Source organism: Phoxinus phoxinus (genome assembly GCF_949152265.1).
Source record: "Phoxinus phoxinus genome assembly, chromosome: 14".
NCBI lineage: Eukaryota > Metazoa > Chordata > Actinopteri > Cypriniformes > Leuciscidae > Phoxinus > Phoxinus phoxinus.
This window is the reverse complement of record NC_136889.1, coordinates 2,586,259-2,610,212: the sequence shown is the minus strand read 5'-3', so window position 1 is coordinate 2,610,212 and position 23,954 is coordinate 2,586,259. Positions and strand designations below refer to the sequence as shown.

At 37.8% G+C, this 23,954-nt stretch overlaps 1 long non-coding RNA gene across 3 annotated transcripts in view; it reads right to left on the bottom strand.

The window, feature by feature from the left end:
* The window catches only part of LOC307011047, a 129,155-nt gene that overhangs the window by 15,621 nt on the left and 89,580 nt on the right, over nucleotides 1–23,954 (bottom strand). For 2 of the 3 annotated variants that reach the window (XR_013800344.1, XR_013800345.1), the window contains one exon: nucleotides 13,720–13,894. This is a non-coding gene — a long non-coding RNA (uncharacterized lncRNA). Of the gene's footprint in view, nucleotides 1–13,719; nucleotides 13,895–15,953; nucleotides 16,111–23,954 lie in introns of all 3 variants that reach the window. The other variant, XR_013800343.1, reaches the window with a different exon arrangement.

The following is a 23,954-nucleotide window of genomic DNA, read 5'->3' as shown; positions in this document are numbered from 1 at the left end:
AAAAAATATTCAAACAACTTTACAGCTCAAATAATACACACGTTCTGTCAGAAAGATACATTAAAGTGCTTTTAAATCCTTACTTTCACTTCCATTGTCAATTTCTCACCATAACCTTGATTTTTTTTTTTATGAAATGAAAACAAGGGATGAGTCAAAAAAAATGTTTTGTGGTAATCAACATTACGCCACAAATGCAATTGAGCTTAAATAGTTTTGAACCCAGAATATTAATTTAATGTGCCATTTAATTGTTGACATGATCATGGCAGATTTCGACATAAGAGTCAAATTTTGCCTCAAGCTCGTTCAGAAAAATAATTAAATTATTTAAATGTCTTATTTTCTCAGGTTCAGGCCCATCAATCATGACAGATGTGAAACGGGCCTAGTGTCACTGTATCTCTTACATGTAATGTCTCACAATGCAAAGCACATTCTTACACTCAAAAGCGCATGTCTAATGATGCAGTCATGCTTCATTTCTCAATCGAAACTTTTGCAAGGAAGAAGTCCTGAGTTAAATGCAATGCAACATAAAATGTGTATTTTACTGAGATGTTTTTCTGTTCAATGCACGACAATTAACAACTTTTTGGACATATTATTATGCATCATAATTTTGCAGAAATTGATGCACATTTTTTCTGTCTTGCACACGTGAGCAGAGAGAGTTGAGCACACAAGAATGCATCATCGTTCAGAGTAAACTAATGATCGTTGTTAGTGGTGGAAACTCCCGACCTCTTTTATCACCGTAAACTTCTCCAAATAATGTCTGTGTTATCATGCGTGTTTTTGATTTCAACACCTGATCTCCACAGAAGCTCAGAGACAAAAAGTGCTTCACAATATATATTTTATATATATTATATAGACTCGTTACATGCAAAGTGAGATATTTCAAGCCTTTATTTGTTATAATTTTAAATTATAATTTTGATGATTATCTGTGAATATTTCACAATATTCTAATTTTGAATTTGGGGTTTTCATAAGCTGTAAGCCATAATCATCAAAATTATAACAAATAAAGGCTTGAAATATCTCACTCTGCATTTAATGAGTCTATATAATATATTAGTTTCACATTTTAAGTTGAATTACTGAAATAAATGAACTTTTGCACAATATTCAAATTTTTCGAGTTTCACGTGTAAATCTGAATACTGTGAAATATATAAAAGTAGTGATATGGCTTGAGTTGTGGTGATATATAGTGTGCAACATATCATCAGGGTTTCACATATTTCTCATCCAATTTATATTCAAACTGTTTGTATTATAATATTACTTTTGAATTTAAGTGTTTTATAATGTGAAGCAGTTTTTGCACTTTTAGACGCATTCATTATTTTTAATTATCAAAAATAACTACATTATGTACCGTTGCCACTTTAGTTTATGAGTTAACGCCCATAGTTTTTGACGCCTTTGATGCTTTAAAAAGTCCAGTTATCTGAAATAAGGAAATTTCTAAGAGCGTATTCTTACATCAGACAAAGGCCGAGAATGTACAGAAGGTGATCATGAGATTAGATGGGGATGATTTTAGCGCCTCAGATGAAAGTGTTCGTTCACATTGCCAGTTATTCAAGTAAAAACTCCCCGTGAGGATTTCCTGAAACGCTTCACTGTGCTGATGACATCCGAAAGGTCACGAACCTCAGCAGATCAAACTGGTACAAAAGTGGAGGTTATTAATATACAGTAACTGGTCTAGCAATACAACTGCAGCATTGATATCATATGTCAGCCAGTTTAGATATTTGTCACATTTTTAGCAAACATTCAAAACATTTAATGACTAAGTAATAAAAGTGGTGCAAAAGTTGCAGTGCATCTTGTTGACCACTTTGATATGAATTATTAATTTTGAAATTTAACTAGGTAAACAACAAAAATGATTGTGTTAAGTTTAATGTATGAAAAATATGGTTGTAATATAATGATGAAAATAACATGAAAAAAAAACTTGCATTTAATAATAAAATAAAATAAAAGTGGTTCCAGTGTTGCAGTGCATCTGGTTGAATTTAATTATTAATGAAGAAAATTAAACTCCATAAAATTTATATTATTATTAATAAAATGTAGTATTAAGTTTAAGTTTATAGATGAAAAATATTGTTGCAATGATTAAAAACTACAATAAAAAAGGCTAAATAAAAGAAAACATACATTTAATAATTAAGTAAAATAAAAGTGGTGTAAAAATTGCAGTGCATCTTTTTGATCACTTTCAATTTAATTATTGATGAAGAAATTTGACAAAATTGCAAAATTGACAAAAATAATGATGTTAAGCTGGAAGATAATGGGTGAAAAAGTTAATATATTCATGAAAAACTACATGAAAAATTATTTTGATATTTAAATTAACATTAGTAGCCTAAACATTCATTTCTAGTATTTATTGTAGAATTAATACACTGTAAAAAAAAAAAAATATTTACTTTGAATAAACTGTATGCATATATCAGTATTATATCATTATGCATATCATTATATCACCTCATCTCGTCGCCCACTCCTGTAAAATACCTCATTTCAACGACCTCATTAAGTGATGCAAAGACCTTTTAACATTGTTATTTTGCTCCAACGCTCCCAGAATTCCCCTCGGTGTAAACAAAGCTCACAGATCAGCTCTCGAAGAGACCGGTTACGTAAAGCAGTGGACAAGTGACCCAGTTCCCAATGCTACAATCCCAGTTTAAAATCTGTGCATGCTACAATTTCAATGTGTGTGTGTGTGTGTGTGTGTGTGTGTGTGTGTGTGTGACTCATGGGGGTGTCTGATGGCTTTGATGTGCGCGACGCTGGCAGGGATATTTTCTGCTGCACATTAAATGCAGCAAAACTGAACCTCAATGCACAACAAAGGCACAGACGCAGTTTTAAAGTGCCCTATCACACTATCCTATTGGCTTACATGGTCAAAAATCACGTCTGATAATAAACATTGCACATCACCTCATTTCTCAAAGGCCATTGCATTTACATTGCATTGTTCATGTGACCCAATTCCAGTGTTTTCCTCCCATGTGGCCCCGATCGGATGTGACCCGTGGAAAAGCACACGGACTCCGATATTCCCAGATCGGGTTCAGGCCTCATTCATATGCGGAAATAAATCTGATCCGTGCATTTGTGTCTGCCATGTCACCGGATATCTCCGTCAATGCGAGTCTAACGTCATTGAAAAAGCGAATGACAGCGGCGGATGATGCAACCGCGATCACATGACTCTTTTCAATGGAGGACGAAAGCTCAAGATGTTTTCTCTTATATACTGTCTATGGATGTTTTCCTGAACTCATGTTTTTTGGGTCAGTACGTCTATTGGGTGGTTTCACCAAGTGTGAATGCAGATATCGGATATGGGTCACTTTTTAAAGGAGTGGTTGAGTATAATTTCACTTTTCTAACTGTAATTAGTGTGTAATGTTGCTGTTTGATCATAAACAACATCTGCAAAGTTACATCGCTCAAAGTTCAAAGCAAAGGGAGATATTTGCTTTTACAGAAATAGTTTAAGCACTACAACAAACGGCTGGTAGAGACTACACGACATTCCTCCCGGGTTAGTGACATCACTAACCCTAAAATTTACATAAACCCCGCCCCCGGAACACGATTTATAGATTATCAAGAAAGGATATGCTAATCAATGACTAAGAAGATAACTACACATCAGCAACATAAATTCATCAACTATCCATTCAGAAATGTCCTGTTCGTCACTTCTTCTTGAGTCTCTCCATTATTGTCTGACTCCAGTTTGAACATAAAAGGCTAAACGTTTTTTATTAAATGTTCAGTGCATGTGTGTGTGTGTGAGTGTGAGTGTGTGTGTGTGTGTGTGTGTGTGTGTGAGGTAAAAGAACCCGAGCTCTTGAAGCTCCGCCCCCTGTGCCGGGAGCAGCAGCTCATTTGCATTTAAAGGGACAGACACAAACTGTGTGTTTTTGCTCACCCTCAAAAAGTGACAATTTTAACATGATATATAAAAATATCTATGGGGTATTTTGAGCTAAAACTTCACACACACACTCTGGGGACATCAGAGACTTATTTTACATCTTGTGAAAAGGGCATTACACCACCGCTTTAAAAGAAGTAAGCTGGTCATCAAAACAAAACAAATACGGAAATGGTCCATAAATCAGAATTGGGCGTCAGTGTAAATCTGACCAAAGAGTCTCAAACCGGTTCGTTCGAAGAGCCAGTCTCCTCTCCTGACCGCTTACATCGCGTGTCAGAAACAAAATGCTAATTACTATATCTGCATTTCGCTTCAGGAGGCTTCCTTAGCACTCTGGCTTTGGCTTTTCCATATCAATTCCAGCGTAAGTTGTTCTCGACATGAACAACACAAACTAAACTCTTCCAGTCTCAGATACAAGTGTTTGAGGGCGGGGCAAAGACGATGTCGTTCACAGGCAGCCAATGACAACCGAAGCCTGGAATTATGCAAATTTGTAGCAGGAAGTGAGACTCGAATTACTGACGACTTGTCTCAGTTCACAACTTTATTTGTCGTGCACTTTGATCTTTACAACTTTGCAGGCCTTTTACATTCACGGCTCGTTTACACACTACATGACAGGTAATAGTTAATAAAAGCACTTTATAAATTTATGTGCATGATCTTAAACTCAGCATCCTAAACATGCAATGCAAAGTTTCTGGTGAAAGTAATTTAGCTGTCTATATGAAAGTGAAAATGTCTTTGTAGGCCAAACCGAAAGATTGCATCACCCGGCTTCGTTCGACAAAAACCTTTGGATTATTGCAGAAAATAAGGACTGAGAACAACACAAGTTTATGATCCTTACACGTTTTGTTCATCATCATGATAATCTTCACAAGTAAACTCAACTTTTGAAGCCTAAACACAATCAGCAGAAGTGAAAAACTAAACAAGACTCTTTCAGACTTTATTTAAAAACATCCCTGAAAGTTTGAGTTGGAATAGTTTGCAAGAGTGAGACTATAAACACGAGTATGAATGACGTTTAATGTCACTGATAACATCTGTAGTCGTATTTAAGAGACTTGTTCACCTTATTCAAAGACATGGAAAGCTTAAAACTTACATTACTGATGTATGTCGTAGAATAAAATGTGCAAATATCTTGTGTTGAGACATTATTTAACCCGTTCACAAAACGTCAGGATGATGGAACCGTGTGATAAACTTTTAGTTGTATTTATTTTAGTGCATCAAGTTAAACTAAATGAAAACTAGAATTGTTGCTGAAATAAGATAAGGAAAAATATATTTTATTTTATTTTAAGAAACTATAATGTATTAGTTGTAGTTAAAGAATAACTATTTTTGATGTCAAGATGTAATTTGAAAATCTCAAGTAACACCCGTTCAGCAGTTTGTGCACTTAAACACACACACACACAAATAAAACACAAACATCATCCAAAACCCTTTCCAGCACAAACGCAGTGAGCGAGACACTAGCGCTTTCGTTTCTCTCTGTCGGTTGGGATCGGCCACACAGAGCTACAGTTACACTGACACTGATAGGAAGTTGCACAAGGTTAATGAAAAAACCACTGGCAAAACCCACAAACTGCTCAGTGCTGATGCAATGTGTGTGTGTGTGTGTGTGTGTGTGTGTGTGTGGGAGGACGTTTGTCAGATCAGAGGATGACGGACACATGGAGCCGAGATCCCAGCAGAAAAACATGTAAAGTGTGACAGTGACTGAAGCAATTACTCAAATTAATCACTCACTCACACACACACACACACACACACACACACACACACACACACACACACACACACACACACACACACACACACACACACACACACACACACACACACACACACACACGTGAAGTCATTTACAGCAGAGGTTCTCAAATGGGTTTGCATCAACTGCTTAAATATTATATTGTTTTATTGGTTAAATATTATATTGTTTTATTGGTTCATTGTATTATAGGAATTACATGTGCTTATTTTGTAAATTTCTTTTTATTGTATGTAAATTGATCTGTATGTTGAACCTTCTGTGAAGCACTTTGGAAACCTGTTTATGAAATGTGCTATAGAAATAAAGCTGGATTGGATTGGATTAAATATTATATATGAAATATAACATTTATTAATTATATATATTTATTGTAAATACTGGTTAAATATTTTAAACTATCAGACAGACCATGGTATAACTAAACCTAAAACTGAAATAAAAATGGGGGGGACGATGTAGATATATAACAACAAAAAATGCATTCAAATGTTGAATGTTTAAATGAAAACTAAAAAAAAAACAATCAGTTGAAAAAAACGCAGATTTACAGCAAACATTCAAAGTTTTAGTGTGGGCTAGAATCATATTCAGAATGATAAACAACATTATTCTTAGTGAACTCCCTCCATGTGCTGCTCGCCGAGCCCGAATGCATTATAAATCACTGCGCTGCGAGTCTATTTGTGAGAACCATCAGTCATTTCGCAGCCCCGGAGCTGTAGATTTCTCCTGCGTAACCTACTTTCAGATGCTCCTTATTTCCTGACACATAAAAGATGTGCAAAGGGTGTCATCTCTGAAGAGCATCATCAAAAGGATGCTGCTCTGATTCCCCCGGTTGCCATGGAAACAGCTCACTACGGGGAGGCGGGCATGTGTTGCCGGGGAGCTGGTTGTCATGGAGACCGTTACGGCGACTTACATAAGTGGAGCGCGCGGCTCTGAATCCTCATGATAAATTCAGCGCGAGTCGCTGGAATTAAAACAATGTCAGTGGGAGCAGCGGATGAGGACATTCGTGTGCCGCCCACGTTTCCATCAGCCAAGGTCGGGATCGTTTCCCTGGCAATTAAGCGGTGGCTAACCGTGGTGGAGCAGATGCCCGGCGGTCCCAAGGTGACATTTCAAATAACACACACTTTCTTTCCACCCCTCCCGTTCCTTCCTCCACTGTCCATCGTGAGGAGGACAAACCTCAACTCAACACAACCAGTCGTCCAATCAAACGACAGTTCGGCACCAAATGCACATCTGGTGATGTTGACAAAACACACAACCTGAACACATGACCTGCTGTCTAGGCAGCAAAGTTGATATAGCCGCTAATAATTAAACAATTTGAGAACATTCGACGCTATAAAAAAAAAAAAAAAGTAGCTGCCGTACATTTTTAAGTACAGTCAACTTGAATGTTCACCTTAAATTGCATTGAACTGACTCAAAGTTGTTTAATCTTGTATAGCTTATAAGAAAAAGTTTGCTGAACTTATTTTGGTGAGTTAAAGCAATGTAAAAACTAGGGATCGGTTCGGCCGAATCCTCAGTCCAGTAACACAGTAAACACATCAGTGAAGTAAACAACGTCCACAGCTGTGGATTTTCCATTTTATTTGTAAAAAATAAAAGGAATAAGCAACATTATGCATTTTAGCGCGCGTATTGCAAGCCTAGGGTTCGGTGGGAAAAAAATTCTAAGGTTCGGCAGAAACTGAACACTGTTAAAAAGCCCAATATTCGACCGAATCCGGAACCGAATCCTGGATTCAGTGCATCCCTAATAAAAACACATTGTCATAACTTAAAAATATAAATAGAACTGATAAGAATGGAAATGCAATGTAAGTCGCTTTGGATAAAAGAGTCTGCCAAATGTATAAATGTAAATATAATTTTTAAATAAAAATATAATTTTTACTTAATTTGCAAAAACACCTGATGATTGATGTCTGATTCGCATGAAAATACCAAAATATTGAGGGGAAAAAAATGCTACCACTGTTCAAAAGATTTTCTTAAAGTCCCCCTGTGGTGAAAATCAAGCTTTTAATGTTTTTAATATGCTTTAAGACAAACCATTCTTTTGTTGCTGGATTACATTAATGACACACACTGCTTTAGACTGCTGTCACTTTAAGGCCGAGTGCACGGATCCAATACACTGATACACATCCGATATTATCCCAACTGTTTACGTTATGTTTAGTTGTGGTCTAATTTTCGTCTGTTAATTAAATATGTTATGAGGAAAATGAATCGTCAACTAAATGAACACTGCTACATAGTCAGCATAACTGAAATGTCCCTCATAAGTAAGACTGGACTTATGATTAATAAGACTGTGCTAAGCTGTCGACACTGTGATGAGCATAAAACACACAATATTAGTTCATACTTACATTTAATATTTGGGGTGTAGTGATACCCTCATGTCACGATTCGATACATATCACGATACTAAACTCACGATACGATATTATTGCATATTGATATTTTTCTAGCAACGATTGTATTTTTTAAGAAGACTTTATTAATATGCAATTATTTTATTATGCCATTTTAGGTAGTCTTTTAAATTATGGGATGCAAGCTTGGTATGGCAAACTTTCGGTCCAATTAAAATCACATGAAAATTGCAAAGAAAGTTATGGGTGTAAGAGAGTACACATCACTTCAATCAATTTATGAATCATTGATTTTTAAGAATATGCACAGACAATAGTGAGTGATCCAAGCCGTGTTTCATTTCCAATGTATCAGCTTCTGCCATCAGGGAGACGTTATAAAGTCCCACTTTGTACACTAAAAAATGCTGGGTTATTTCAACCCAATTTTGGGTAAAATATGGACAAACCCAAACATTGGGTTAAAAATGTAATTTAAAAATTTAACCCAATGGCTGGGTTTGTCCATATTTTACCCAAAATTGGGTTGAAACAACCCAGCATTTTTCAGAGTGTGTGAGTAACCGTTACAAAAAAATGATGTATTCCTGTATCTATTAATATTAAATAGCAAGATGTAGTCATTGTTATGTTTTTTTTTTCCCTTTATTTTTGGTTTATGTGTGTATGCATGTATATGTTGTGTACTACTGCAACTCAGTCCAAGACAAATTTCCTGAAAAAGGACAATAGGTTACTCCAAGACGTTTGATAAAAGGTTAACAAAAAAGTTACTGTTGATTAAAATGCAAAATTTGGTTTTAACAAATTGTGTGTGTAAATGAATAGTCTTGGACTTGGTGCTGGAAACCCAAAGCACAGGACAATAGAGACACCAGAATAACAATATTCATGATTCTGAAGCTGAAAATACAGAATTATTGTAGACGAATATTCTTGCGCTCTTTCACTGACTAGATATATTTGAAATAATGTAGGCCACTTATTACTGGAAACATCAGATATTTGGCATTATCAGGACACACAAATATTCCCGCATTGCATTATTATCAGTGTTGGGGAAATGCATTACAAGTAACTTGAGTTACGTAATCAGATTACTTTTTCAAGTAACTAGTAAAGTAACGCATTACTTTTAAGATTTACAACAAAATATCTGAGTTATTTTTTCAAATAAGTAACGCAAGTTACTTTGTTTTCCCATTTATTGACTGACAGCTCTCCTGTCCTCACGTTGAGACAAATCAAGTGCAGAGCCGTGTGTGTGTGTGTGTGTGTGTGTGTGTGTGTGTGTGTGTGTGTGTGTGTGTGTGAACATGTTTATTGTAGTTCTAGACTAAATGTTTGCATTTAAAGGAGTATTTACTTATCTCACTTGCACACAAAAAAATATTAAATATTCCTCAAAATGAATAAAATCAGTGAAATGCAGAATCAGAATACAGCAAACCTCCAATAACTAAATATGTTAAATAAAACAATTTTTTTTGCATTTAATCTCACTTTATTGACCAATGTACTTGCTTCTGACCTTCGATGATTCAGTTAAATAAGCAAAAATGACTATAGATAGATAGAAAGGTTTGCTTTCCTCTACTGTACACATTTCCTTCAGCCTGAGGATTATTATTTCACTTTTGGTGTGAAAGGTTCTTTACATTTGCCCAAAAATAGAACTTGTGTTATAAAAAAACAAGCCAAAAGTAACGTAACGCATTACTTTTCTAAAAAAGTAACTAAGTAATGCAATTAGTTACTTTTCAAGGGAGTAACGCAATATTGTAATGCATTACTTTTAAAAGTAACTTTCCCCAACACTGATTATTATACATTATATTCAACATTAGTTAGGGTTTAAACGATTAATCGAATCGAAAATAAAAGTTTGTGTTTACATAATATATGTGTGTGTATTATGTATAATTATTTTGTATATATAAATACACACACATGCATGTATATATTTGAGAAATATTTGCATTTATATACTGAATATATATTTGATATGATTTATATTATACATAAATATAACTATTTTATATATAAATAACACATTTTTCTTAAATATATACATGCATGTGTGTGTATTTATACATGCAAAATTATTATACACAATACACACACATATATTATGTAAACACAAACTTTTATTTTGGATTCGATTAATCGCGATTAATCGTTTACAGCCCTAACATTAGTAGTTTAATGTAGTACTGACACTAAAACACACACACTCTAAAAAATGCTGGGTTGTTTCAACCCAATTTTGGGTCAAATATGGACAAACCCAAACGTTGGGTTAAAAATGTAATGTAAAAATTTAACCCAACGGCTGGGTTTGTCCATATTTGACCCAAAATTGGGTTGAAACAACCCAGCATTTTTTAGAGTGAGTAATTTTCATTGTTGGTCAACTACACAATACATATTGTCACTATCCACTATCCATTGTGACAATATATTGTTACACCCATATTTAATATGTATCGGCATAGTACACATTACACATCTATCATGCATTGTCCACTGTGTTTTGTGGTGTCATGTCATTGTGCTTCAATGCATCGAGGGCCTTATAATGTGTGATGACTTAAAACACTGACTCACTATGATTTGTAACAGAGCCAAAGATTCCTCTGGAGTTCGAAAACACGTGCAAACCAGATTCTGAGGTCTGGATGAGACGACACCATGTGCTTCTCTCGGTACAACACGCGTCAGTCTTACTACGACCTCAGGAACTCGAGAAACGGAGAGAAAATAAACAAGTCAGTTAGCAAAACCACAGCGTGACAAATGTTCTGCTAACGACAGAGTCATATGACATGGAGGGAAGTGGTGGTTTATGTTCAAAGCTGTCAAACCCTGGTGTGTTTAGACTTCCCTTCGTGTGTATCTCTGCGTGTGTGTTTCTGCTTTTCGTTTCCGTGCTCGAGTGAGCTATCTGCTAATGGCTAACCTGGTTAAAAGGATGCAATGTGTGTATTGTTGCCAATCACTGCACTGGATGATTAAGCGCGCAGGAATGCACCGTAAAACAGGCGTGACTAAACATACAAGCTTCTAGGAGACAAACACTTCTGAGAACGTGACGTTTGTGTGAATGCACTGACACGCTGGTTCTCATAGCACTCTCCTTTAAACCGCCTTTGGCCCGCACACCTTTGTAAACTCTTAGTCAACCAACTGTTCTTGGTCATACCAGGAAGTTCACCATGACATTGTTTTGTTTCAAACAAAGGGCCGGTTGTGAAACCAAACAAACGCTTTGGCAACGAGTCAAAAGTGTGTGTGTGGAAACAAGCTTGGTTCCTAGTTATTTTGTTGACCTTCTTGGTGGAAAACCCAAACATAATCCAGCCTAAGATGGTTTGTGGGTCTTCAGCAGATAAAAACTGCCCAAAAGAAAGGCACATTTGGGAAACCAAACAAACACTTTGGCAACAAGTCAAAACTGAATGTGGAAGCCAGGTTATAGAGGCCTTTCATTGGTTTCTAGTTATTTTGTTGGGTTTCTTGCTAAGACCGGCTGGAAACCCAATTGTAAACTAGCCTAAGATGGTTTTCTAGTCTACAAAGCTGGTCTTCCAGTGTGACCAGCTAAAAAATGGCCAAAACCACTCTAAAACCAGCAAACTGACACCAGAAAACCAGTTAAGGCCGGTTTAATCCTTCTTTCAATATGAAGTGATATTGTTAATGGGTTATAAGCCACCTAATATAGTTTCATTTCAAAGAAAGGCACATTTGAGAAACCAAACTGAATGTGGAAACCAGGTTATAGAGGCCTTTCATTGGTTTCTAGTTATTTCGTTGGGTTTCTTGCTAAGACCTGCTGGAAACCCAAATGTAAACTAGCCTAAGATGGTTTTCTAGTCTACAAAGCTGGTCTTCCAGTGTGACCAGCTAAAAAAAATGGCCAAAACCACTCTAAAACCAGCATACTGAGACCAGAAGACAAGCTAAGCCTGGTTTAATCTTTCTTTCAATATGAAGTAATATTGTTAATGGGTTATTTATAAGCCACCTAATAGAGTTTCATTTCAAAGAAAGGCACATTTGAGAAACCAAACTGAATGTGGAAACCAGGTTATAGAGGCCTTTCATTGGTTTCTAGTTATTTCGTTGGGTTTCTTGCTAAGACCTGCTGGAAACCCAAATGTAAACTAGCCTAAGATGGTTTTCTAGTCTACAAAGCTGGTCTTCCAGTGTGACCAGCTAAAAAATGGCCAAAACCACTCTTAAACCAGCAAACTGAGACCAGAAGACCAGCTAAGGCCGGTTTAATCTTTCTTTCAATATATTGTTAATGGGTTATAAGCCACCTAATATAGTTTCATTTCAAAGAAAGGCACATTTGAGAAACCAAACTGAATGTGGAAGCCAGGTTATAGAGGCCTTTCATTGGTTTCTAGTTATTTCGTTGGGTTTCTTGCTAAGACCTGCTGGAAACCCAAATGTAAACTAGCCTAAGATGGTTTTCTAGTCTACAAAGCTGGTCTTCCAGTGTGACCAGCTAAAAAATGGCCAAAACCACTCTAAAACCAGCAAACTGACACCAGAAAACCAGCTAAGGCCGGTTTAATCTTTCTTTCAATATATTGTTAATGGGTTATAAGCCACCTAATATAGTTTCATTTCAAAGAAAGGCACATTTGAGAAACCAAACTGAATGTGGAAGCCAGGTTATATAGGTCTTTCATTGGTTTCTAGTTATTTTGTTGGGTTTCTTGCCAAGACCGGCTGGAAACCCAAACCTAAACCAGCCTTCATCAGATAAAAAGTGCCAAAAAACCCTTGAAAACAAGCAAACTGAGACCAGAAACCAAGCTAAGGCTGGTTTAATCTTTCTTTCAGTAGGAAGTGATGTATGTTGTTAATGGGTTATTTATAAGCCACCTAATTTAGTTTCATTTCAAACAAAGGCACATTTGGGAAATCAAATGGGCGATTTGTAAAGAGGTCTCTCATCTGCGTCTCCCAACTAGTTATTTTGGTGGGATCTAAGATCCCTAATAAAAAAAAACTCAAAGCTAAACTAGCCTAAGCTGGTTTTAGCTTGTTCAAATTTTAGCCTGTAAAAAGTGGTAACCAGCACTTGTAATCTCAAAGAGATATTTATACCTGATGTAACCCATTCAATTTTTTTTTTTAACTTGAATAAACCAGTTCATTAAAGTGTCCAAAACACTGTAAAATTAGCCAGCAAACCAGATTATAGTGATATTGATCTTGTTAAACGTTCAAACTATTTAATTTTAGTTTCACTTTAAACAAAGGCACAGTTATGACACCAAACTACATTGGCAACGAGTCAAAAATACAGTCTGCACACAAGGTCAATGTAACTTTCTGCCAGTCAAGGATTCCCACGATTAGTCTGTAGATGCCACAATTGAAACGAAGTGACATAAGTAATCCGCCGAAGGGTTAACTGTGAGCAGCTTCACATTCTTTGACCTGCTGACGTTCACAGAGTTGCAGAGTTACACAACAAGCCAACATGACTTCAACTAAATGGTATTTCTTACATGAATGTCAGAGGTGTTTGTGTTTGGCCCCCGGTGTCCTGACGGGAAGATGCAGAGAGAGTTCAGATCTGTGAGCCGAGGACGTGGCCTGCGAGTGCTGGCACGAGAAGCGTTGTGTCAACAAATGCGGACAGACTTGTTTAACAGTTTGGCACTTATTCAGCACGGCACTTATCTGAAAAACAAAGGTTAGGTGTTAAGCAATAACACAACTTCGGCCAGAAACATGCACACGTACACAAACACAGTATACTAGGGCACAAACTGGCGCACTTCATCAGTATTTTGTGTCTTGTTGTTTAACAGTATAAATATCTAGTCATTCCTAAATCAGGATATAGTTACTGGAGATGCAAAATTACATTGTTTTATCACAAATGTATCAAAAATGAGCAAATTTATGCCTAAAATGAGGAAAAATAAACTTTTTTTTTTTTTTTTTTACCCAATTGGCAGATATTTTCTTTATTTGTAAGCTTAAACTAACTTAATTTTGATACATTTGTCAGAATACATTTTTTTTTTTATGTGTATTGTGAAAAGTGCAACTTGGGGGGTTTGCTTTTCAAATAAACGTGTCTTGATTTAGAAATGTTTATGATTAATGTTTCGATATTTGTACTGGAAAACAAGACAAAAATACTGAGTAAGTCTTTCTTACTTCAATATTTCATGTTTAATTCAATGTGTTACTTGCCATTTCTTTGCAATTATTTGAGAAATTTAGCAGTTTCTAAATGAAAAAAGTAAATATTACAATATTAATATTAAATATTATAATATTAAATATAACTTACTCAGCAAAACTCTCTTTTAACTCGTGCTATTGTTGATCTGGAAGTGAAAACCGATGCTGAGAATGTGTTTACATTTCAAAAAATGTTAAAAAATTGAAGCTATAATCATGCGTTAAAGTGCTTATGAAATATGTTTTGGGCCTTAAAAGCTTATCTTTTCGTACAGCTTATGAAAACCTTTTCACAATATTCAAATTTTGAATTTGGGGCATAATCATCAAATTTATAACAATTAACAAAAGGCTTGAAATATCACACTTTGCATGTAATGAGTCTATATAATATATTAGTTTCACTTTTTAAGTTGAATTACTGAAATATATGAACGTTTGCACCATATTCTTCGACTTTCACGAATGTATTTAGTTTAAGATTCAAATTTAATATCACATATTTGTCCCAATCATATGATCAAATGAAATGTGAATGCGGCCCTGTACCGAGGAATTGTTTAGCATAACAAATATAAACGGTGAGATCAATTCTTTGACTGCACACTACACACCAGAGCCATTATTTGTCTAATGGGAGTCTCATCTGCACATCATTAATCCACATGTTGACTTCTGCTGGGCATGAAAACCAAACCGACTGAAACCGGCTTCTCTGATGGATCTGTAATTCGCTCTGCTTTTCAGCAGAATCAGTCACTTGTGAACCTTAGCTTTGAAAATTAATTTGGCCCCGAGACACATCAAATGCTCAAAGTTGGAATACATTTTAAGTTAATAATTGTATCCCTTAAAACTCATGTTTGATCTCCAAAATGACACATTTAAACGTTTTTTTTCCTTGAAATTTTTTTCTCTTCATGCCTTAAAATATCTTGAATGTAACTCGACAACACATTTAGTATACGCGGTTATATGAATATGCAAATGAGCCCCGCCTCCACTCACTCACTCACTCACTCAGAGATCCACTGGTTGACGATCACACGTTGATCTGATTGGTTACAAGGTAGTGTGTGACGTCAGAAACACCAGCGATTTCAAACCGTGTTTTTGAGACTGTCTTTGGTTCACTGCAGTTTTAAGCAGAAAATACTCAGCAATGCTGTCGACTTATGAATTTACACATGATTAGTCTCTTAAAGCAGATTAATAACACCACATAGACACATAAACAACACTAAAAGTTTGATTTCCACCACAAGGGAACTTTAAAATTCAACAGTGTTAGGAAGCTAATCCAAACCTAAACACAAAGCCTCCATACATTTAAAGCTATATGTACAAATTTTCATGTATTAATCACTTTTTCTGTTAAAAAAAACGAGACGTTCCCCGATTGATTGTGTATCTCATTCCACTGTATATATTTTTACATCTGAAAATGCAAAGTCATTTCAAAAGTGTCTGAACTGTTATTACACGGACATGTTTGATCACGTCATGTGTTTCTCAATGTAAATGTTTTGGCCTACAGTGTATATGCCGTTGGGGCGAGTTGACACAGAACAGATGGATGTCCCACGTTGCATTGTGCAACGCTTAACCCCAGGTTTCCCACGCTGCTTTGCTTCTGTAATGTGAGTTTGTGCTCGGCGGGACTCCAGCCATATCTCACTCTCCATTACAGATAAGCATTCCCGCTGGAACCGAAAACAGATCTGTGGAAACCATCTCATCATATCACCGCGTGTCCCATCGAGAGCAACTCGTACAGTTTGTCACAACAGACTTTTGTGCATTTTTCTGGAAAAATTAAAGACGTTGAACTTACTAAAGTGCAGAGTTATAAATGCATCCACACTGCAGATAAATGTGGATGTCACTCCTATTCCGGCAGGGTTAGTATTGTTAACTAAAACTAAAAAAAATTAAAAAACAGTAAAATTAAAAATAAACGGTAATTTAAATAAAACACTTAAAACAATTTAAAACTAAAAACTTAAAACAAAATCTTAGTTTGATTCATTTGAAATGTTCATTTAGTTTTAAGTAGACGTACTAGAATAAATAAATAAATTAATTAAATAAATAAAATAAAATACACAAAAACTTTCTTTTTACATGTAAAACAATTTATAAATAAAAACTTAGATAAATAAATAAACTTATTTTAATTCGGTTAGATACATTTAAAAATTTATTTTGTTTTTAGATGTAACAAAATAAAAATAAAAACTGTACTTATTAATGTATAAAAAAACAAAAAGGAAAAACTAAAATGGAAATCAAAATAATAAAAACTATACAGACATGTTTTAAAAATATAATACCACAACATTTCTAAAACCAAAAATCTTTTTTTTTTATATATTAAAATTAAATCAGAAAATATAAAAATAAAAACTATTTCAAAAATATATATATATAAATATTTAAAATATATATAATAGCACATTAGTGATACTAAAATAACACTGGTTTATTGGAGTGACAGCCATTTTATTATATTTTATATATATAATATAATATTTTTATATACACAATAAAAAAAAAATTATATTATTATATATACAAATTTATAATCAAATCAAATGTGTATATATATATATATATATATATATATTGTCACAGTCTTCGTCTGCACCTGTCTGTCTTAGTCTGCACTACACTTCCCAGCATCCCTTGTGTCTTCACACCTGAACTCACTCCCTCAATCATCCACCTGTTCATCGTCCTCATTATCTGTGTCACCTGTCTTCACCTTGTTAGTGTTCGTTTGTATCTGTATTTAGTTTGCTACTGTTCAGTCTGTCCTGGTCGGTCCTTGTATATGTTATTGTGTATGGAGAGTGTTACCCTTGCCTGTACCAGTTTTGTTTAAGTTTTATTATAGTAAAAGTTTGAATTGGAACTTTGGGCCTCTGCCTGTCTTCATCCGCACCATACCCGTGACAGAAGGACCGACCACCCTAAAATGGACGATTGGGTAAAAATTGTCGTCCTGGCCAAGGAGAGCCAAGATCTCCCAGCCTTTGCCCATGGAGGGTCGTTTGAGGGAACCCGTCTGGCCAGATTTCGCGGGACCCGTGGAGGCCGCAGTAGAGGCGGTGGTCGAGATGGACCCCGACACCATTCTCCGCTTTGGTCCCTCTTCGACCCTGGACGGTTGACGTCCAGCTCCAAGCCTCCTGCACCGCTGGTCCCGTCCAGCCCAGAGCTTCCTGCACCGCTGGTCCCGTCCAGCCCAGAGCTTCCTGCACCGCTGGTCCCGTCCAGCCCTGAGCTTCCTGCACCGCTGGTCCCGTCCAGCCCAGAGCTTCCTGCACCGCTGGTCCCGTCCAGCCCAGAGCTTCCTGCACCGCTGGTCCCGTCCAGCCCAGAGCTTCCTGCACCGCTGGTCCCGTCCAGCCCAGAGCTTCCTGCACCGCTGGTCCCGTCCAGCCCAGAGCTTCCTGCACCGCTGGTCCCGTCCAGCCCAGAGCTTCCTGCACCGCTGGTCCCGTCCAGCCCAGAGCTTCCTGCACCGCTGGTCTCGTCCAGCCCAGAGCTTCCTGCACCGCTGGTCCCGTCCAGCCCAGAGCTTCCTGCACCGCTGGTCCCGTCCAGCCCAGAGCTTCCTGCACCGCTGGTCCCGTCCAGCCCAGAGCTTCCTGCACCGCTGGTCCCGTCCAGCCCAGAGACTATTCACGCCATGTATCCACCGCCTGTGTCCTCAGTGACCGCGACTCTGGCCATCATGGCCACAACCATGTGGTGTGTGTGGGCTGCGCACACACTGGAGCCGGTGTCTGTCCCTGAGCCGGTGTCTGTCCCTGAGCCGGTGTCTGTCCCTGAGCCGGTTCCAAATCCTGTCACTCTCCCCAAGTACTTTTTGGGGGGGGGCTATAGGCCTCCGCCTGCACCGCCCGAAGGGTCCTCACCGCCATGGGCGCCCGAAGGGTCCTCACCGCCATGGCCGCCCGAGGGGTCCTCACCGCCATGGCCGCCCGAGGGGTCCACTCCGCCTGCACCGCCCGAAGGTTCCACACCGCCATGGCCGCCCGAAGGGTCCACACCGCCATGGCCGCCCGAAGGGTCCACACCGCCATGGCCGCCCGAAGGGTCCACACCGCTATGGCCGCCCGAGGGGTCCACACCGCCGTGGCCGCCTGCACGTCCTGCTCCGCCCCGGCCGCCTGCACGTCCTGCTCCGCCCCGGCCGCCTGCACGTCCTGCTCCGCCCCGGCCGCCTGCACGTCCTGCTCCGCCCTGGCCGCCTGCACGTCCTGCTCCGCCCTGGCCGCCTGCACGTCCTGCTCCGCCCCGGCCGCCTGCACGTCCTGCTCCGCCCTGGCCGCCTGCACGTCCTGCTCCGCCCTGGCCGCCTGCACGTCCTGCTCCGCCCTGGCCGCCTGCACGTCCTGCTCCGCCCCGGCCGCCTGCACGTCCTGCTCCGCCCTGGCCGCCTGCACGTCCTGCTCCGCCCTGGCCGCCTGCACGTCCTGCTCCGCCCTGGAGGCTTCCTGCTCCAGATCGGCCAGCCCTTCATCAGCCTCCAGGGCGCCCACCCCCCCACCCCTTTGATGTTCTACGGCGCGAGGTCGCGCCTTGCTGAAGGGGGGCGTTATGTCACAGTCTTCGTCTGCACCTGTCTGTCTTAGTCTGCACTACACTTCCCAGCATCCCTTGTGTCTTCACACCTGAACTCACTCCCTCAATCATCCACCTGTTCATCGTCCTCATTATCTGTGTCACCTGTCTTCACCTTGTTAGTGTTCGTTTGTATCTGTATTTAGTTTGCTACTGTTCAGTCTGTCCTGGTCGGTCCTTGTATATGTTATTGTGTATGGAGAGTGTTACCCTTGCCTGTACCAGTTTTGTTTAAGTTTTATTATAGTAAAAGTTTGAATTGGAACTTTGGGCCTCTGCCTGTCTTCATCCGCACCATACCCGTGACATATATACATACATATATAGGCCTATTAGTTCTCTTAAATTAATTAATCGTGATTAATCACATCTAAGATAAAACCATGTGTTTATATAATATATGTGTGAATAATATATATATATATATATATATATATATATATATATTATATAAACACAAAGTTTTATCTTAGATGTGATTAATCACAATTAATTAATTTATATATATATATATATATACTTATATGTTAGATGCGATTAATCATGATTAATCGATTGCACAGCACGAATATAAGCTATATATATATATATATATTCGCCACAAACTCTTTTTTTATATAGAGCTAAATTCAGTCCACATGCCAAATAGTGACAGTTTGACATAATGGTGTCACGCTGAAAATACCCTGAATATCCACAGCGTGTCCTTTGCTTCTTTAATTAAATTCCCAGGACCGGAGAGAAGAACAGAGAAGTTCAATGCATGAAACCAAAAGAAACCTCAAGATGAGAAAAGTGAAGCTCACTGTGTTTTTGTAGCCAGTTGCATTGTGGGAAGCCTGTTTTTTGTCTCATGGGGGCTTTAAGATGCAAGAGTAACACTAGACTTGAAAATGAAAACAGAAGGAGCGAAGGCCAAGAAGCATTGCGTTAGTTTGTCAAGGAAGCTGAGAAGTTGAAGAAAACATATGGCAGGAGAATGATCTGGGGGAAAACAGACTTATATTACATGTTTGTTCTTCATGGTACATCATTCACAAGCGAGGGTTCGGCCAAGAAACTGAGAAAGTAAAAGTTTTTTTTTTTTTTTTTTTTTTTTTTTTTTGAGAAAGTAAAAGTTGCATTAGCTAAACTCAATGACTCAAGCGTTTAGAGACATTGATCTGGTCAAAGTCCAGAGTGTGTTCAACAGAAGGAGACGGAGACTAATGTGAGGCGTTACTGATAAGTCCTGGCCAATGATTACACACACACACACACACACACACACACACACACTACCAGGAAACGGCGATAAACACGCTCTCGGTAATGGCTCGCTCCTGTAATCTCTCTCTCTCTCTCTCTCTCTCGTTTATCTCCCTGTTCTGTTTTTAGAGGGAGGAGAGTCAATAGGATTTGATTGCGGGAACGACTTCTGGCACAAAGTCTCCCGTGTTCAATCGTCCTGATCCTCTGCAGGAACAAACGCCGGTTTACTGTCCTCTTATCTCCACGAGGTTCAGAGGAAAGCAATCAGCGCAGAACAGAAAAGAACACTCCGTCATAATAAACCAGATTTAACACGGGCTTAAAACGTAAACCGTCACCGGAAATCACGAGTTAAACGCTCGCTCCCGAGAACAGTGACCTCACGCGAACTGTGACCCGGATGTTACGCGCGCGCGAGTGTGAATCTGAAGTGAATCGGGTGTTGAATTTATGAATTTGAATTAAAACAGGAAGAGTTGACAATGAAATTCAACACAGTCACACAAGAGGAGTTTAGTGTTTTTAACTCAAGCGAAAGTTCAATTCAATCATTAATCATGCCTAATTATACAAAGTTAAAGCTGCAATATGTAATTTGTTTCGCCACTAGGGGTCGCTAACCGCTTACAATAACACAGGCGTAGGTTGATGACGCAGTGACGAGCTGAATGCTGGGACTTGCTGTCGAGTTGATGGATCTAATAATGTTTATCTAATAATAAAACATTCATGTTTTTAACAGTACAGTGGTATGAAGGGTGCGATTGCTAATAATAGACAGATATCACACGTGAGTCCCGCGGATATAAAGGAAAAAGGATTCATTCTACCGAACTAACTTACCCACAACTGCTGAATTATACTCGCACAGGACAGTTTATTTGACGGATTAAACTTGTGAGGTAACGCAGCGCTGCTTCACTCGCTCTAGCGTTACACTATCACACTATCAGCATGTGTTGAAAGTTATAATGTTATTCTATGTGTTAGTTGGTTTTCTATATGAAACTAGCAGCTTACTAGTAAACTAGATCAACATTAGAATAACATACAGATCATATTCTAACATTTCATCATGTTGAGCTATATAACATTGATAAGTTTTATGTACATTTGCTCTCCTGTCTAATAAAGTGTTCAAGAGCGGTGTCGCTGTCAAGTCGTGACTCGTGAAGCTCTGTCGAGTCCAAGTTAGCCGCGGACGCTAGCTCTCGGCATCTCGACAACACCACGCTGATATTGAGCCTCGGTTTAGTTCTCCTTTTTGGTGTTAAAGTCTGCTTGCCATGGTTCATAATGTCTGAACGAAACAACAACAGCGTGCCGCTAAACGATACGCACTACGCAGTTGTCCACGTCTGTCGCCATGGTTACGTCATGGCTATGGCAGTACGAGCGGAAACCGAGGATAGCGCGGATATTGTGTCATTGACAGGCGACATTTTATTCCGGGACGAGCCATTATTTAAAATTGGATACAAAAATCTTTGGAGACTTTTGGAATATTATAAGTACAGAACTGCAGGAAATATTTCACACTGTGCAAGTGATTTTTGGATATTTTATTACAAAATTCTTACATATTGTACCTTTAACCAATCAAAACCTTTACATTTTGACAAACAGCACCAACAAGTTTTTAGAATGTATAAATCAGCAATAATAATAATATGAATCTGTTGATGATGTAATATAATGACATAACCACACCGGTGTATTACTAATAATAAAAGATGTGCCACCACATTCCATAAAACAAAGGATTATGAAATATTTTAATACTCTATATTTTATTTTATAATTTAAACACAAAAGTGTATAGGAGCCATTTCAATTATTGTTGTTATTTTTTAATCAACAACAACTTATGAATTAAATTAATAATAATAATCATTATTATTACTAGGCTACTACACTAACAACAACAATAATAACAAAAATATTAAGAACTTATAATACCTATATGTTTATATTAAATTTAATTAAATATTATAATTATTTAAATAAATAAATAAAATACAATTGTATATTTAAAATTAATACATTTGTATATTTACCTTAATTTCTAAATTATATTCAATATTATTATTCTAATTATTTAAATAAATAAATACAATTGTATATTTAAAAAGAAATACATTTGTATATTTAAATGAAATAATTAAATTAAATATTATTATAATAAACTAACTAACAAACAAATTAATTTGTGCATTTAATTTAATTGACTATTTCTGGAAATATTTATTTTGTTTGAAAAATTTATATTTTTTGTTTGACGACACTACATTTTAAAATGACAATTCAGAATCAGAATTTAAAACGCATCTTCAGTTGTGTTTTGAATGGTGCACAACCCTGCTGGGAGTCAAGAAGAAACGGCCACACACACACACACACACACACACACACACACACACAGATTAAAGCTAGTGGGCGTGTCAGTTTGTGGACGACAGTATTTCAGGCGCTGTCAGGGTCCGATCATGGCTTAACGTCTCCTCCCGAAGCTCCAGATCAGCAGATTAGAGAGCGTCTGATGGGGCGAGTAAAGCTGAGGAAGCGGATGCATGTAAACGGAGGAGAGAAGAGAGGGATGACCTTTGACCTCAGTCCACCGACGGCCTCAGATTAAAAACAGAGAAATCGGCTACAAACATCAACACGACCCGAAGCAACGACTCTATTACCTTCTCAATGCATGTTCTGATCTGAGTGTGAATGCCTCACCGGTGCACATTATTACAAATACATTTCTGGTATAAGGTAAAAGTAAAAGTACAGCTGGTCATTGTTTGTTCATGTTAGTTCACAGTAACAAGATTTTAATAAAGTATTAGTAGCCTAAATGTTGAAATTAACATAAACAAAGATTAACAAATGCTGTATAAGTGCAGTTCATTATTAGATGTTAACTAATGTTAACTATGAACCTTATTGTAAAGTGTTACTGTTTTTTGTAGTCATCTGAATCCTAAAATGGGTTGCAAACTATTTCATGTTGAGTTTTTAAAAAATGCATTTCCATTAAAATGCAGAGAGGGAGATTTTGGGACACTTCATACACGTGTGTGTGTGTGTGTGTGTGTGTGTGTGTGTGTTTCCCTGAAGAGGTTTGCTGTTTAAAGGAGCTGTCTGTATCCTTCAAGCGTTAAATGACTCTGCTCAGTCTATCAGAAGTGTGTGACTGAGGACGGCCTGAAAGAGTCTGATGAATAAACAAACACACACACACACACACACTGTTGAGTAGCGAGTTCACCACCACCACATGAAACTGCATTCAGAAGGACTTTTTGGCTCCTGCTTCTGCTTTAAAGTGAGACTTTATCTCGCGATAAATTATGTAGGCGATGTCGCGACTGTTTCGTGTCCTTATTTTAAGTCGAGATGAATCTCTCTCCCCTCCACATGCAATCTTACAGAATAATACTGTCATATTCACACAAGAAACCAGAAGATGTTGCAATGCTTTTTTGCTCCAGAAGCGTCTGAAAGAACAGCTTGATGTCATCAGCGCAAGGGTTATTATTATAGAGCACATCTAAAACATGCTAGCATCAAATTAAATATTTTGTAAGAGTAATAAACATTCCCACCAGACAAGCCAAGACAGACGCCCAAACATCATCCGAGGTTTTGAGAGATTATTAATAACTGAAAC